This window comes from Phyllobates terribilis, unplaced genomic scaffold (assembly GCF_046119375.1).
Source record: "Phyllobates terribilis strain yellow unplaced genomic scaffold, ASM4611937v1 Scaffold_11__3_contigs__length_659146591, whole genome shotgun sequence".
NCBI lineage: Eukaryota > Metazoa > Chordata > Amphibia > Anura > Dendrobatidae > Phyllobates > Phyllobates terribilis.
The window spans coordinates 349043231-349060620 of NW_027362771.1; the positions used below are offsets into that span (position 1 = coordinate 349043231).

At 47.3% G+C, this 17390-nt stretch overlaps 10 non-coding genes across 10 annotated transcripts; all 10 read left to right on the forward strand.

Annotated features, from left to right (window-relative positions):
- The first annotated feature begins 103 nt into the window (after positions 1-103).
- On the forward strand, positions 104-177 carry TRNAI-AAU (transfer RNA isoleucine (anticodon AAU)). Its single transcript has one exon. It is a non-coding gene; the product is annotated as a tRNA-Ile (tRNA).
- A 1243-nt stretch (positions 178-1420) lies between these two features.
- On the forward strand, positions 1421-1494 carry TRNAI-AAU (transfer RNA isoleucine (anticodon AAU)). Its single transcript has one exon. It is a non-coding gene; the product is annotated as a tRNA-Ile (tRNA).
- A 919-nt stretch (positions 1495-2413) lies between these two features.
- Positions 2414-2485, forward strand: TRNAD-GUC (transfer RNA aspartic acid (anticodon GUC)). The gene has a single exon. It is a non-coding gene; the product is annotated as a tRNA-Asp (tRNA).
- A 247-nt stretch (positions 2486-2732) lies between these two features.
- Positions 2733-2806, forward strand: TRNAI-AAU (transfer RNA isoleucine (anticodon AAU)). The gene has a single exon. It is a non-coding gene; the product is annotated as a tRNA-Ile (tRNA).
- A 926-nt stretch (positions 2807-3732) lies between these two features.
- Positions 3733-3804, forward strand: TRNAD-GUC (transfer RNA aspartic acid (anticodon GUC)). Its single transcript has one exon. It is a non-coding gene; the product is annotated as a tRNA-Asp (tRNA).
- A 247-nt stretch (positions 3805-4051) lies between these two features.
- Positions 4052-4125, forward strand: TRNAI-AAU (transfer RNA isoleucine (anticodon AAU)). Its single transcript has one exon. It is a non-coding gene; the product is annotated as a tRNA-Ile (tRNA).
- A 7072-nt stretch (positions 4126-11197) lies between these two features.
- Positions 11198-11269, forward strand: TRNAD-GUC (transfer RNA aspartic acid (anticodon GUC)). The gene has a single exon. It is a non-coding gene; the product is annotated as a tRNA-Asp (tRNA).
- A 247-nt stretch (positions 11270-11516) lies between these two features.
- TRNAI-AAU (transfer RNA isoleucine (anticodon AAU)) lies at positions 11517-11590 on the forward strand. The gene has a single exon. It is a non-coding gene; the product is annotated as a tRNA-Ile (tRNA).
- A 926-nt stretch (positions 11591-12516) lies between these two features.
- On the forward strand, positions 12517-12588 carry TRNAD-GUC (transfer RNA aspartic acid (anticodon GUC)). The gene has a single exon. It is a non-coding gene; the product is annotated as a tRNA-Asp (tRNA).
- Positions 12589-12835: 247 nt separating this feature from the next.
- Positions 12836-12909, forward strand: TRNAI-AAU (transfer RNA isoleucine (anticodon AAU)). The gene has a single exon. It is a non-coding gene; the product is annotated as a tRNA-Ile (tRNA).
- The last annotated feature ends 4481 nt before the right edge of the window (positions 12910-17390 follow it).

Below are 17390 nucleotides of genomic sequence, written 5' to 3' on the forward strand. Positions count from 1 at the left end.
ACCAAAAATCACCACATGTTTGATAAATCCATCCCACAAAAACAGAATGCTTGCGCTCGCACATATTTCCAGTTTTTCCTGTTGGGGTGACTTGCTCACACATGGCCGGTTAGCTCAGTTGGTTAGAGCGTGGTGCTAATAATGCCAAGGTCGCGGGTTCGATCCCCGTACGGGCCAAGATCAGCTTTTTAGAGGTCACGTTCACTAGTTTAGTCACAGGTAGGTTGATGCTGAGGTTGGTTTCTTCTTATTCAGCAGTTTCTTAGTTGCAACATTTTCTTTTCTGATTTTACTAGTTTAATAAAGAGCAAAAAAATTCACAAAAATAAACTACAATGCAAGTCAGGTGCCCTGAGGTGAACACACTTGAAAGCTGCTACAATAAAAATATACTAGTGGCACAATAATCGGCGTCAAAGAAAGCGGGCACCGAAAGGTGTTATCAAAAAGGTTAAATGACTTAGGGTCAACTGATCTCACACTGGAAACACACAGAAAGGGATGCCCTGCCTCATCAAAATGATTTCTCTCTAGGCTGCCCCATACTGGTTCTGTAGTCTGTATTCATGTACTGATGATGGGTCTTGTGGTGAATTCATAGGCTGATGTAGTCATATACTGAAGGAGGTTTCATTGCTGTAGTTGTGTACTGATGGTGGTTGAAAATACAGCAGTCTGAATGAGGCCATATATGTTAGCCGAACAAATGTTTGACTAAAGCTCCCATACACTATAGACAGCTGTCCCATCATTAGGCCGGCTGCTATCTGGCCCAATCCTCTCATATACAGGAACACTTACTCTGCCGAGTGAGTGCAAAGTTGCAGTTTTCTTCACAATCTCACCCCACTTGTCATTTTTTTCCCATTTTTCAGTACAGAATGTGGTAAAATGGATGGTGTCATTCAAAACTACAACTCCTCCTGTTAAAAGCAAGCCCTCAAACGACTATGTCTACAGAAAAATAAAAGTTATGGCTTTTTGCACAAATGAAATGGCAAAAATGAAAAATGAGCAGGGCCCACTGTGGATCATATTATCACTCACATACTTCGTGTTTACTTTGTAGTAGTGTGGTGTCCGAGGTCGCACCACAGCCAATCCTTGTTAGTATAGTGGTGAGTATCCCAGCTTGTCACGTGGGAGACCGGGGTTCGATTCCCTGACGGGGAGGTTTCTTATATTCTTACTCTGGACTCTGGAACTCTGGAATTGTTCAAATTGCTACGGAAACGTAATTCATCCGGCAATATATTGATATTCAGGAGCTGTTTATATTTTATTGTTTGGTTGTCAATTACTACAGGTGCATGTACCACCAAAAATCACCACATGTTTGATAAATCCATCCCACAAAAACAGAATGCTTGCGCTCGCACATATTTCCAGTTTTTCCTGTTGGGGTGACCTGCTCACACATAGCCGGTTAGCTCAGTTGGTTAGAGCGTGGTGCTAATAATGCCAAGGTCGCGGGTTCGATCCCCATACGGGCCAAGATCAGCTTTTTAGAGGTCACGTTCACTAGTTTAGTCACAGGTAGGTTGATGCTGAGGTTGGTTTCTTCTTATTCAGCAGTTTCTTAGTTGCAACATTTTCTTTTCTGATTTTACTAGTTTAATAAAGAGCAAAAAAATTCACAAAAATAAACTACAATGCAAGTCAGGTGCCCTGAGGTGAACACACTTGAAAGCTGCTACAATAAAAATATACTAGTGGCACAATAATCGGCGTCAAAGAAAGCGGGCACCGAAAGGTGTTATCAAAAAGGTTAAATGACTTAGGGTCAACTGATCTCACACTGGAAACACACAGAAAGGGATGCCCTGCCTCATCAAAATGATTTCTCTCTAGGCTGCCCCATACTGGTTCTGTAGTCTGTATTCATGTACTGATGATGGGTCTTGTGGTGAATTCATAGGCTGATGTAGTCATATACTGAAGGAGGTTTCATTGCTGTAGTTGTGTACTGATGGTGGTTGAAAATACAGCAGTCTGAATGAGGCCATATATGTTAGCCGAACAAATGTTTGACTAAAGCTCCCATACACTATAGACAGCTGTCCCATCATTAGGCCGGCTGCTATCTGGCCCAATCCTCTCATATACAGGAACACTTACTCTGCCGAGTGAGTGCAAAGTTGCAGTTTTCTTCACAATCTCACCCCACTTGTCATTTTTTTCCCATTTTTCAGTACAGAATGTGGTAAAATGGATGGTGTCATTCAAAACTACAACTCCTCCTGTTAAAAGCAAGCCCTCAAACGACTATGTCTACAGAAAAATAAAAAAGTTATGGCTTTTTGCACAAATGAAATGGCAAAAATGAGCAGGGCCCACTGTGGATCATATTATCACTCACATACTTCGTGTTTACTTTCTAGTAGTGTGGTGTCCGAGGTCGCACCACAGCCAATCCTCGTTAGTATAGTGGTGAGTATCCCCGCCTGTCACGCGGGAGACCGGGGTTCGATTCCCCGACGGGGAGGTTTCTTATATTCTTACTCTGGACTCTGGAACTCTGGAATTCTTCAAATTGCTACGGAAACGTAATTCATCCGGCAATATATTGATATTCAGGAGCTGTTTATATTTTATTGTTTGGTTGTCAATTACTACAGGTGCATGTACCACCAAAAATCACCACATGTTTGATAAATCCATCCCACAAAAACAGAATGCTTGCGCTCGCACATATTTCCAGTTTTTCCTGTTGGGGTGACCTGCTCACACATGGCCGGTTAGCTCAGTTGGTTAGAGCGTGGTGCTAATAATGCCAAGGTCGCGGGTTCGATCCCCGTACGGGCCAAGATCAGCTTTTTAGAGGTCACGTTCACTAGTTTAGTCACAGGTAGGTTGATGCTGAGGTTGGTTTCTTCTTATTCAGCAGTTTCTTAGTTGCAACATTTTCTTTTCTGATTTTACTAGTTTAATAAAGAGCAAAAAAATTCACAAAAATAAACTACAATGCAAGTCAGGTGCCCTGAGGTGAACACACTTGAAAGCTGCTACAATAAAAATATACTAGTGGCACAATAATCGGCGTCAAAGAAAGCGGGCACCGAAAGGTGTTATCAAAAAGGTTAAATGACTTAGGGTCAACTGATCTCACACTGGAAACACACAGAAAGGGATGCCCTGCCTCATCAAAATGATTTCTCTCTAGGCTGCCCCATACTGGTTCTGTAGTCTGTATTCATGTACTGATGATGGGTCTTGTGGTGAATTCATAGGCTGATGTAGTCATATACTGAAGGAGGTTTCATTGCTGTAGTTGTGTACTGATGGTGGTTGAAAATACAGCAGTCTGAATGAGGCCATATATGTTAGCCGAACAAATGTTTGACTAAAGCTCCCATACACTATAGACAGCTGTCCCATCATTAGGCCGGCTGCTATCTGGCCCAATCCTCTCATATACAGGAACACTTACTCTGCCGAGTGAGTGCAAAGTTGCAGTTTTCTTCACAATCTCACCCCACTTGTCATTTTTTTCCCATTTTTCAGTACAGAATGTGGTAAAATGGATGGTGTCATTCAAAACTACAACTCCTCCTGTTAAAAGCAAGCCCTCAAACGACTATGTCTACAGAAAAATAAAAAAGTTATGGCTTTTTGCACAAATGAAATGGCAAAAATGAAAAATGAGCAGGGCCCACTGTGGATCATATTATCACTCACATACTTCGTGTTTACTTTCTAGTAGTGTGGTGTCCGAGGTCGCACCACAGCCAATCCTCGTTAGTATAGTGGTGAGTATCCCCGCCTGTCACGCGGGAGACCGGGGTTCGATTCCCCGACGGGGAGGTTTCTTATATTCTTACTCTGGACTCTGGAACTCTGGAATTCTTCAAATTGCTACGGAAACGTAATTCATCCGGCAATATATTGATATTCAGGAGCTGTTTATATTTTATTGTTTGGTTGTCAATTACTACAGGTGCATGTACCACCAAAAATCACCACATGTTTGATAAATCCATCCCACAAAAACAGAATGCTTGCGCTCGCACATATTTCCAGTTTTTCCTGTTGGGGTGACCTGCTCACACATGGCCGGTTAGCTCAGTTGCTTAGAGCGTGGTGCTAATAACGCCAAGGTCGCGGGTTCGATCCCCGTATGTGCTAAGATCAGCTTTTTAGAGGTCACGTTCACTAGTTTAGTCACAGGTAGGTTGATGCTGAGGTTGGTTTCTTCTTATTCAGCAGTTTCTTAGTTGCAACATTTTCTTTTCTGATTTTACTAGTTTAATAAAGAGCAAAAAAATTCACAAAAATAAACTACAATGCAAGTCAGGTGCCCTGAGGTGAACACACTTGAAAGCTGCTACAATAAAAATATACTAGTGGCACAATAATCGGCGTCAAAGAAAGCGGGCACCGAAAGGTGTTATCAAAAAGGTTAAATGACTTAGGGTCAACTGATCTCACACTGGAAACACACAGAAAGGGATGCCCTGCCTCATCAAAATGATTTCTCTCTAGGCTGCCCCATACTGGTTCTGTAGTCTGTATTCATGTACTGATGATGGGTCTTGTGGTGAATTCATAGGCTGATGTAGTCATATACTGAAGGAGGTTTCATTGCTGTAGTTGTGTACTGATGGTGGTTGAAAATACAGCAGTCTGAATGAGGCCATATGTAACGGGTCTGGGAGGCGGAACCTCTGGGCTACTATACAAGGGAGCGGTCCTTGTAAGGGAGCGGGTGGCGACCAGGCAGGCAGTCACAGCAGGTGACCGGGACAGTCTCTGGGTGTACGGGCAGGAGGTCACGGCAAGTGATCAGGGCAGTCTCTGGAAGAACGGGCTGGAGGTCACGGCAAGTGACCGGGGCAGTCTCTGGAAGAACGGGCTGGAGGTCACGGCAAGTGACCGAGGCAGTCTCTAGGTAAGGGGTAGGTACGACCTGTGATGGCTGAACCTCCAGGTAGGCTAGCAAGGCAGATGGAGGATGTGTGCTCCCAGGTGAGCAAGCGAGAGTCTCTGGAATAGCAGGTGGTCACAGCACGTGACGGCGGAGCCTCCAGGTAGGCAAGCAGGCAGGTAGCGGAGAAGCGCTCCCAGGTGAGCGGGCAAGAGTCTGGAATAGCTGGTGGTCACAGCACGTGACAGCGGAGCCTCCGGGCAGGCAAGCAGGCAGGTAGCGGAGAAGCGCTCCCAGGTGAGCGGGCAAGCTGGTCCATAGACAGACTGACCGGAGTTGTAAGGCAGACCGTCGGACCTCAGGCAGGCAGGCAGGTAACAGGAAATCAGGCAGGATTAGGACAGCAAGCTGGCAGGAATCTGGCAGGTAACTGGCAGGTAACTGGCAACGGGACCTGAGGGCTGAAGCAGAGTAGAACGGTGCAACAACATTGCTCGGGCACCTCCATTTTGGAGGAGGTGCCTTATATATGGTAAAGTCCTCCGGCCATTGGCCGGGGACTCCTTAGGACGGCGCGCGCGGCCCCTTTAAGAGGGAGGGAGGGCGCGCGCGCGCGCCCTTAGCACAGTGGCCGGGAAGGAGCGCGCGCTGCCAGCAGAGCGGGAGAGGGACGCCGGGCACGGAGCAGAGCGGTGAGGGGAACAGCGTCCCTGCCTAGCAGAGGGCAGGGACGCCGGCACTACAGTACCCCCCCCTTTAGGCCCCCCCTTTTTTAGGCCAGATAGAAATTTAGCTAGGATGAGAGGGGCATGGATGTTCTCCTGGGGCTCCCACGTTCTCTCCTCAGGACCAAACCCCTTCCAATCTACCAGAAAAAGGTCTTTCCTCTTACCCTTTTGGTGGCAAGAATGTTCTCTACCTCAAACTCATCCTCAGCAGAAACCGGAGCAGGAGGCGTACCTGTAGATTTGGAAAAAGAGTTAAGCACCACGGGTTTGAGGAGAGATACATGGAAGGAGTTAGGGATCCGTAAGTTGGCCGGGAGTTTCAATTTATAGGCCACTGGGTTGATCTGACTGATGACCTCCAGAGGACCGATGAACCGAGGCCCTAACTTGTAAGAAGGTATCTTGAGTCGAACATATTTAGTTGAGAGCCAGACTTTATCTCCTGGACGAAATTGTGGAGGATCCAGGCGTTTTTTGTCAGCGTGTCTTTTCATACGCTCGGATGACAGAAGGAGTGCGGACCGGGTACTCTCCCATATGGAGGAAAATTTGCTAACGAGAGATTCCGCAGCCGGGTTGTCCACAGAGGTGGAGACAGGAAAAGGAATCCGAGGATGCTGACCAAAGACTACAAAAAACGGGGATTTGGAGGAGGATTCGCTCTCGTGATTATTATAAGAGAACTCGGCCCATGGTAGGAGATCCACCCAGTCAGAATGGTGGGCATTAACGAAGTGCCGGAGGTAACTGGTCAGGTTCTGATTGATCCGCTCCACTTGACCATTGGACTGTGGGTGGTAAGCGGACGAGAAGTCCAGGGTGACGTCTAGTAGTTTACAAGTGGCTCTCCAGAAACGTGAGGTGAACTGTACCCCACGATCCGACACGATGTGGAGGGGCAGGCCATGAAGACGGAAGATGTGGCGGATAAAGTCTTTAGCCAGCTCGGGTGCAGACGGAAGGCCTGGCAGGGGAATAAAGTGAGCCATCTTGGAAAAGCGGTCAGCGACCACCCAAATGACCGTACAACCGGCAGAGACGGGGAGATCAGTTATAAAGTCCATTGCTATATGCTGCCAGGGGGCAGCAGGACAGGAAGCGGAAGGAGGCGTCCGGCTGGCAGATGTCTCGGGACTTTGTTGCGGGCGCAGGACACACAGGCAGAAACAAAGTCTATTATGTCCTTGTGCAGGGTAGGCCACCAATAGTGCCAGGCAATAAGCTGGAGGGTCTTTTTCTGACCGGCGTGGCCCAGCTAGTTTAGACGAATGGCCCCAGTGTAGGATCTTCTCCCGATCAGGTACTGAAACAAACGTCTTACCGGGAGGGAGACGATTTAGACTCACGGGAGCCACCTGCATTACTCTGGCGGGATCGATGATATGTTTAGGTTCTTCCTCGAGATCGGACACCAGAAAGGATCGGGACAAGGCGTCTGCTTTGACGTTTTTGTCAGCCGGGCGAAAATGAAGAACAAAATCAAAGCGAGCAAAAAACAAGGACCACCGGGCTTCGCGCGGGTTAAGTCTCTGGGCATGCTGGAGGTAAGCCAAGTTCTTGTGGTCAGTGTAAATTATTACCGGATGAAGAGCCCCCTCGAGTAGGTAACGCCACTCCTCCAACGCCAGCTTGATGGCCAATAACTCTCGGTCTCCTATGGAATAGTTGCGCTCAGAAGAGGAGAAGAGTTTGGAGAAGAAGCCACAAGTTACCATTCTCCCGGAAGATGATTTTTGAGTAAGTACCGCTCCGGCTCCAGAGGAGGAGGCGTCAACTTCCAGGAAGAACTGCTTGTTGCCGTCCGGGCGATGCAGCACCGGGGCGGAAGAGAAGGCCTGTTTTAGGGAAAGAAAGGCCTCCTCTGCTTCGGGCGGCCACTCTTTGGGATTAGTACCCTTACGGGTGAGCGCGGAAATTGGGGCAGTCCGGGAAGAGAAGTGCGGGATGAAGAGGCGGTAATAGTTGGCGAAGCCCAGGAACCGTTGAATAGCCTTCAACCCCTCTGGTCGGGGCCATTTCTCGATGGCAGACAGTTTCTCAGGATCCATTTGTAGGCCGGTCTGAGAGATAATGTAGCCCAGAAACGGAAGCGAGGTCTGCTCAAAGAGGCACTTCTCATATTTAGCATAGAGATGGTTCTGCCTGAGCCTGAGCAGGACCTGACGAACATCCCTCCGGTGAGTCTGGAGATCCGGAGAGAAGACCAAGATGTCGTCCAGGTACACCACTACGCAGGAGTAGAGAAGGTCCCGGAAGATGTCATTGACCAACTCTTGAAAGACGGCAGGAGCGTTACAGAGGCCAAAGGGCATTACCAGATATTCATAGTGGCCGTCCCGGGTGTTGAATGCCGTCTTCCATTCATCCCCCTGACGGATACGAGCCAGGTTGTACGCCCCACGGAGGTCCAGTTTGGTGAAGATTCTAGCCCCCCTCAGACGATCAAATAACTCCGGAATGAGCGGAAGGGGGTACTTATTCTTCACCGTGATCTGGTTAAGGCCTCTATAGTCTATACAGGGACGGAGAGAGCCGTCCTTCTTTTTGACGAAAAAGAAGCCTGCTCCCGCCGGGGAGGTAGATTTCCGGATGAATCCCCTGGCCAGATTCTCCTCAATATATTCGGACATCGACCGGGTCTCAGCAGCGGATAATGGATAAATACGCCCACGGGGAGGAGAAGTACCAGGTAACAGGTCGATAGGGCAGTCGTATGGTCTATGAGGGGGTAGTGTCTCTGCCTCCTTTTTATTAAAGACATCAGCATAAGACCAATAAGGAATCGGAAGTCCAGGTAGATTAGCTGGGGTAGGAGAAGGACGGACGGGATGAACGGGAACCAGACAGGTCTTATGGCAGCCCTGTCCCCAGCGAAGGACTTCTCCGGTCTGCCAGTCAAGAACGGGTGCATGTTTCTGGAGCCAAGGTAGGCCTAGCAAGAGGGCGTGAGAGAGTCCAGGCAGAACATGGAAGGAGATACTTTCAGAATGCAGCATTCCCACCTGCAGAGTAATGGATTCGGTGATGAGTTGGATGGGGCGTGGTAAGAGCCCCCCATCCACGGCAGCAACAGACAAGGGTACAGCCAGAGGTTTGGTGGGGATGCGGTATTTCTCTACCAGGGACTGTGAAATAAGATTCCCGGCTGCTCCAGAGTCCAGTTGGGCTAGTTCGAAATAACGGTTCTCCCCGTAGACGATTGAAACTGACAACAGCAGGGATGGAGAGGATTTATTCTTGTCTAGGTGGACCTCTCTGAGCGAACCTAGACACAGGCGTTTCCCGACCTCTCCGGGCAGGCACGGATTCGGTGTTTCTTACTGCCGCAGTAGAAGCAGGTCCCCTCGGCACGGCGTAAGTCCTGACGGGTCTTGACCATCTTGGTCTGGTTGACCTGCATAGGCTCAGGAGGGTGTACCTGGTTAGAGACAGAAGGAGTGACGGGTTTCTGAAAAGTAGGAGCTAGACGTGGTAACCTCCTCTCACGGGTGACCTCTCTGGCACGCTCCTGGAACCGTAGGTCAATCCGGGTGGCAAGAGTTATTAAGTCATCGAGAGTGGTAGGAATGTCCCGACCGGCAAGTTCATCTTTAATACGGCCGGACAGACCCTCCCAGAAGACGGAAACCAGAGCGTCGTTATCCCAGGCCAGCTCCGAGGCAAGGGTACGGAACCGTATGGCATATTGGCCCACGGTGAGACTTTCCTGACGGAGGCGTAGCAACGATGATGCGGATGAGGTCTTCCGTCCGGGTTCGTCGAAGACTTTCCGGAAAGCCGTGAGAAAAGCAGGCAAGTTGGACACCAGGGGGTCTCCTCTCTCCCATAGAGGATTTAGCCAGGCCAGGGCCTCCCCGGTGAGATGGGACATGATGAATGCAATTTTGGCTCGGTCGGAGTTAAACTGGTGGGACAATAGTTCAAAGTGCAGGGTGCACTGATTTATGAAGCCCCGAGCCTGGGCTGAGTCGCCTCCGAAGCGAGGAGGTGCAGAAAGCCGAGGTCCGGGGTAGGATATCATGGTGTTAGTGGACAGCGGAGCTGCCGGATTGCGAGACATGGCACTGGCGGAGGTTGTTGGTGGAACAGTCAGAGTGTCCAGGCGAGTATTGACATTCCGCAGGTGACCCAGGATGGACTCCTGTTGGGACCTTTGACGGGACAGTTCATGACACAGGTCCGAGAGCGAGGGAGCTTGGGTGCCACCGGGTTCCATGGCCCGAGCAAACTGTAACGGGTCTGGGAGGCGGAACCTCTGGGCTACTATACAAGGGAGCGGTCCTTGTAAGGGAGCGGGTGGCGACCAGGCAGGCAGTCACAGCAGGTGACCGGGACAGTCTCTGGGTGTACGGGCAGGAGGTCACGGCAAGTGATCAGGGCAGTCTCTGGAAGAACGGGCTGGAGGTCACGGCAAGTGACCGGGGCAGTCTCTGGAAGAACGGGCTGGAGGTCACGGCAAGTGACCGGGGCAGTCTCTAGGTAAGGGGTAGGTACGACCTGTGATGGCTGAACCTCCAGGTAGGCTAGCAAGGCAGATGGAGGATGTGTGCTCCCAGGTGAGCAAGCGAGAGTCTCTGGAATAGCAGGTGGTCACAGCACGTGACAGCGGAGCCTCCAGGTAGGCAAGCAGGCAGGTAGCGGAGAAGCGCTCCCAGGTGAGCGGGCAAGAGTCTGGAATAGCTGGTGGTCACAGCACGTGACAGCGGAGCCTCCGGGCAGGCAAGCAGGCAGGTAGCGGAGAAGCGCTCCCAGGTGAGCGGGCAAGCTGGTCCATAGACAGACTGACCGGAGTTGTAAGGCAGACCGTCGGACCTCAGGCAAGCAGGCAGGTAGCTGATGTGCGCTCCCAGGTGAGCGGGCAAGTTGGTCCTTAGACAGACTGACCGGAGTTGTAAGGCAGACCGTCGGACCTCAGGCAGGCAGGCAGGTAACAGGAAATCAGGCAGGATTAGGACAGCAAGCTGGCAGGAATCTGGCAGGTAACTGGCAGGTAACTGGCAACGGGACCTGAGGGCTGAAGCAGAGTAGAACGGTGCAACAACATTGCTCGGGCACCTCCATTTTGGAGGAGGTGCCTTATATATGGTAAAGTCCTCCGGCCATTGGCCGGGGACTCCTTAGGACGGCGCGCGCGGCCCCTTTAAGAGGGAGGGAGGGCGCGCGCGCGCGCGCCCTAAGCACAGTGGCCGGGAAGGAGCTGCCAGCAAAAGCTAAGACTAAAGCTCCCATACACTATAGACAGCTGTCCCATCATTAGGCCGGCTGCTATCTGGCCCAATCCTCTCATATACAGGAACACTTACTCTGCCGAGTGAGTGCAAAGTTGCAGTTTTCTTCACAATCTCACCCCACTTGTCATTTTTTTCCCATTTTTCAGTACAGAATGTGGTAAAATGGATGGTGTCATTCAAAACTACAACTCCTCCTGTTAAAAGCAAGCCCTCAAACGACTATGTCTACAGAAAAATAAAAAAGTTATGGCTTTTTGCACAAATGAAATGGCAAAAATGAAAAATGAGCAGGGCCCACTGTGGATCATATTATCACTCACATACTTCGTGTTTACTTTCTAGTAGTGTGGTGTCCGAGGTCGCACCACAGCCAATCCTCGTTAGTATAGTGGTGAGTATCCCCGCCTGTCACGTGGGAGACCGGGGTTCGATTCCCCGACGGGGAGGTTTCTTATATTCTTACTCTGGACTCTGGAACTCTGGAATTCTTCAAATTGCTACGGAAACGTAATTCATCCGGCAATATATTGATATTCAGGAGCTGTTTATATTTTATTGTTTGGTTGTCAATTACTACAGGTGCATGTACCACCAAAAATCACCACATGTTTGATAAATCCATCCCACAAAAACAGAATGCTTGCGCTCGCACATATTTCCAGTTTTTCCTGTTGGGGTGACCTGTTCACACATGGCCGGTTAGCTCAGTTGGTTAGAGCGTGGTGCTAATAACGCCAAGGTCGCGGGTTCGATCCCCGTACGGGCCAAGATCAGCTTTTTAGAGGTCACGTTCACTAGTTTAGTCACAGGTAGGTTGATGCTGAGGTTGGTTTCTTCTTATTCAGCAGTTTCTTAGTTGCAACATTTTCTTTTCTGATTTTACTAGTTTAATAAAGAGCAAAAAAATTCACAAAAATAAACTACAATGCAAGTCAGGTGCCCTGAGGTGAACACACTTGAAAGCTGCTACAATAAAAATATACTAGTGGCACAATAATCGGCGTCAAAGAAAGCGGGCACCGAAAGGTGTTATCAAAAAGGTTAAATGACTTAGGGTCAACTGATCTCACACTGGAAACACACAGAAAGGGATGCCCTGCCTCATCAAAATGATTTCTCTCTAGGCTGCCCCATACTGGTTCTGTAGTCTGTATTCATGTACTGATGATGGGTCTTGTGGTGAATTCATAGGCTGATGTAGTCATATACTGAAGGAGGTTTCATTGCTGTAGTTGTGTACTGATGGTGGTTGAAAATACAGCAGTCTGAATGAGGCCATATATGTTAGCCGAACAAATGTTTGACTAAAGCTCCCATACACTATAGACAGCTGTCCCATCATTAGGCCGGCTGCTATCTGGCCCAATCCTCTCATATACAGGAACACTTACTCTGCCGAGTGAGTGCAAAGTTGCAGTTTTCTTCACAATCTCACCCCACTTGTCATTTTTTTCCCATTTTTCAGTACAGAATGTGGTAAAATGGATGGTGTCATTCAAAACTACAACTCCTCCTGTTAAAAGCAAGCCCTCAAACGACTATGTCTACAGAAAAATAAAAAAGTTATGGCTTTTTGCACAAATGAAATGGCAAAAATGAAAAATGAGCAGGGCCCACTGTGGATCATATTATCACTCACATACTTCGTGTTTACTTTCTAGTAGTGTGGTGTCCGAGGTCGCACCACAGCCAATCCTCGTTAGTATAGTGGTGAGTATCCCCGCCTGTCACGCGGGAGACTGGGGTTCGATTCCCCGACGGGGAGGTTTCTTATATTCTTACTCTGGACTCTGGAACTCTGGAATTCTTCAAATTGCTACGGAAACGTAATTCATCCGGCAATATATTGATATTCAGGAGCTGTTTATATTTTATTGTTTGGTTGTCAATTACTACAGGTGCATGTACCACCAAAAATCACCACATGTTTGATAAATCCATCCCACAAAAACAGAATGCTTGCGCTCGCACATATTTCCAGTTTTTCCTGTTGGGGTGACCTGCTCACACATGGCCGGTTAGCTCAGTTGGTTAGAGCGTGGTGCTAATAACGCCAAGGTCGCGGGTTCGATCCCCGTACGGGCCAAGATCAGCTTTTTAGAGGTCACGTTCACTAGTTTAGTCACAGGTAGGTTGATGCTGAGGTTGGTTTCTTCTTATTCAGCAGTTTCTTAGTTGCAACATTTTCTTTTCTGATTTTACTAGTTTAATAAACAGCAAAAAAATTCACAAAAATAAACTACAATGCAAGTCAGGTGCCCTGAGGTGAACACACTTGAAAGCTGCTACAATAAAAATATACTAGTGGCACAATAATGGGCATCAAAGAAAGCGGGCACCGAAAGGTGTTATCAAAAAGGTTAAATGACTTAGGGTCAACTGATCTCACACTGGAAACACACAGAAAGGGATGCCCTGCCTCATCAAAATTATTTCTCTCTAGACTGCCCCATACTGGTTCTGTAGTCTGTATTCATGTACTGATGATGGGTCTTGTGGTGAATTCATAGGCTGATGTAGTCGTATACTGAAGTAGGTTTAAATCGAAGGTTAACAGCAGCTCAGATTAGAGACCAGGTCATTGCCACACAGAGTTCTAGCAGCAGACACATCTCTACAACAACTGTTATGAGGAGACTTTGTGCAGCAGGCCTTCATGGTAAAATAGCTGCTAGGAAACCACTGCTAAGGACAGGCAACAAGCAGAAGAGACTTGTTTGGGCTAATAACACAAGGAATGGACATTAGACCAGTGGAAATCTGTGCTTTGGTCTGATGAGTCCAAATTTGAGATCTTTGGTTCCAACCACCGTGTCTTTGTGCGACACAGAAAAGGTAAACGGATGGACTCTACATGCCTGGTTCCCACCGTGAAGCATGGAGGAGGAGGTGTGATGGTGTGGGGGTGCTTTGCTGGTGACACTGTTGAGGATTTATTCAAAATTGAAGGCATACTGAACCAGCATGGCTACCACAGCATCTTGCAGCGGCATGCTATCCCATCCGGTTTGCGTTTAGTTGGACCATCATTTATTTTTCAACAGGACAATGACCCCAAACACACCTCCAGGCTGTGTAAGGGCTATTTGACCAAGAAGGGGAGTGATGGGGTGCTACGCCAGTTGACTTGTCATCCACAGTCACCAGACCTGAACCCAATCGAGATGGTTTGGGGTGAGCTGGACAGCAGAGTGAAGGCAAAAGGGCCAACAAGTGCTAAGCATCTCTGGGAACTCCTTCAAGATTGTTGGAAGACCATTTCCGGTGACTACCTCTTGAAGCTCATCAAGAGAATGCCAGAGTGTGCAAAGCAGTCATCAAAGCAAAAGGTGGCTACTTTGAAGAACCTAGAATATAAGACATATTTTCAGTTGTTTCACACTTTTTTGTTAAGTATATAATTCCACATGTGTTAATTCATAGTTTTGATGCCTTCAGTGTGAATGTACAATTTTCATAGTCATGAAAATACAGAAAAATCTTTAAATGAAAAGGTGTGTCCAAACTTTTGGTCTGTACTGTATATATTATTATATATATAAATATATATCTGCCCAGGATCACAACCTGTAGATCGATACAGTATACATAACACATGACAAACCTGTCCTAAGGTAATAGAATATGAATGAGTGCTCCAAGGTAAAAAAAACCTGATCATGATCAGATCAAGCAAGTGACATATGACCATAGGACACAGCTAAGCAGAGAGATCAAAAAATGTAAAAATGGGAGAAGGTATTGTGACGATACAGCCTAAAATCTTAATAAGCCAGATGTTTAGATTTGTTAATCCAAGAGAAATACCCTATGATCTTGGTGTATTTATGTCTGGTCAATAAGAACAGACCAGTATTTGTATGACCCTGAATGTTGAATTTGATTCCTTAGGAAACAATCGTGTTTACTATGCTAATGACAAATTGTAGTAAAAGTCAGTTAGACGTTTATTTACAAGAGCCAATGTGATACCAACTATGTAAACAGACTAGCTCAAACAAGGATAGCTGAGCCCTGCACCTTTACCTCTTACCTGTGACTGATGACCTTACAGAGATGTAAATATTAACAGGGATGTCTGTAGTGCTGCAGACAGAATCAAAGGAGAATCAAGGAGAGTCAAAGACTTTACAAGGAGAATGAGAGACATCCTTCAGGACAGCAGATCGATTGCCTGGCATTACCCAAAGAGACACAGATTTGAATTCTATATGATTCTAGCCTAAGGGTACGGCCCTGACTGGAAAGATTCGGATCTGCTCCCTTGACCATCAGAGAGACATGGATACATTTTGGGGAGACCAGGTTGGGGTAAAGAAGTCACCTGGCACCATGGATATGTTGTTTGGGGTTGCTAGGAGGGACCCACTGCTCGCCTGGAGCTCATGTCTATTCAGAGAAGCCAGATTGTGACCCACCAGTCATCTGGCCCCATGGAATCTCTCGGAGAGGCTAGGATGTGACTCTCGGGTCTCCTGGCCTTGTAACTCGATGGACTGCTAGCTTCCTAAGCTTGCCGCTAACTTCTCTCTGTGGGGGCCCGCCCGAAGCGGGGGGCCACTGGTTAAGGTAGTCAGCCCTGGATGTCTCCAAAGTCGCAGCTGTTCTATTCCAGGCAGGTGGAGAAGGAAGGGTGAGATTGTGTAATGTTGTACCATCTTGGGTATTTGCCGGGACTGTTCTATATGTTTATTGTCCGCTTTGTGGTTCAATAAAGTATTGCCACCCTGTTTTAACCTCACCCTGTGTTGTCTGAGTAGCGTTACGACCACGGAAGACCCCAGGTCTTCACAGGTATCAAGCTCCACACGTTACGCCACAAATTATGCCAGTTAAGGCACTAGCAAAACAACCCCAAAACATCTTTGAACCTCCACCATATTTGCCTGTAAGTAGTGTGTTCTTTTCTTTGTAGGTAAACAGTAGAATGATGTGTTTTACCTAAAAGCTCTATCTTGGTCTCATCTGTGGACAAGATAATTTCCCACAAGTATTTTGGCTTAATCGTGTATATTTTGGGAAACTGCAGTCTAGCTTTTTTATGTATCTATGTTAGCAGTGGGGTCCACCTGGGTCTCCTGCCATAGCGTTTCATTTAATTCAAAGGTCAATGGATGATTCACGCTGACGCACCCTGAGCCTGTAGGACAGCTTGAATTTCTTTGGAACTTGATTGGGCCGCTTATCCACGATCCGGACTAACCTTCGTTGCAACCTTTCATCAATTTTTCTCTGGCATCCACGTCCAGGGAGATTAGCTACAGTGCCATAGGTTGTAAACTTGATTATGTTGTGCACCGTGAAGAGAACAACATCAAGATCTCTGGAGATGGACTTGGAATCTTCATATTGTTGGTATTTTTTAACAATTTTGTTTAAGTCCTCAGACATTTCTCTTCTCCTCCTTCTGTTCTTCGTGCTTAGTGTGGCACACCCAGACACACAATGCAAATATTGAGTCAACGTCTCCCCTTTTTATCTGGTTTCAAGTGTGATTTTCATATTGCCAACACCTGTTACTTGCGACAGGTGAGTTTGAACTAGCATCACATGCTAGAAAGAAAGCGGTTTTACACTCAATTTTGGAAAGGTGCCAACAATTTTGTCCAGCCCATTTTTGAGGTTTTATGTGAAATTATGTTCAATTTGCCTTTTTTTGTCTGTTTTGTTTTTGTGTTGTTCCAATACACACAAAGGAAATAAACATGTGTACAACAAAATGTGTAATTGCAATCATTTTATGGGAGAAATACTTCATTTTCGGGAAAAATTTCAAATGGTGCCAACACTTTCGGCCATGACTATTTATTTTTCTTTTGTTTTACTGTGGCTCTCTGCATATAAAATTGCAGTACAATGAGGTTTCTGAAAGAGAACACCTGATACATGCTGCCCTATCCACAAGCATGTATCATGCACTTGGCTATATGAACTTTGAGAGTATGTTTTCTCTGAAACGCTATAGCGTTTCAGAATCAAAAATGCCTCACTAAGCTGCCAGGGACCAATCCACGCCGGAGATTAGTAGGGCAGTCAAGTCTCTGCCTACATATATGTATTTATGGCTGAGATAATACAGCCAGTTTCTGATACATGTTGCCCCTGGATTGGGCAGCATGTCTAAGTTGTCAGGTTCCCTTTAAGTATTTGAAGAAATGGTCATTCTTTTGAACTGCTTTGAGCAGGGAGTTGGACCAGATGACCCAGGAGGTCCCTTCCAACTCTACCATTCTATGATTCTATGATTCTAACTCCATTAAGTAAATGAAGTCAAATGAAAATGTTTGACAAATACACAAGGATATTACAGGTAGGATTAGATATGGTGGTAAAGGCCACATGATCGTGTGGCAATTAGTCATCGCAGTGGGCATTTCTGCCACATGCATCCGACTGCACCGTCTGATCCCTCCCTAAGCCTAACTCTGTCATCAAACACATAGCACAACAATGTCGTACCAATCTGATAAGGGGCATACAAGTTTGCGGGGTGGTCCTATGCTGCGTGTACAAACGTGTGGTGCCATATATCTGCAGGATCTCAACTATATCTATTTTCTTTGTTGC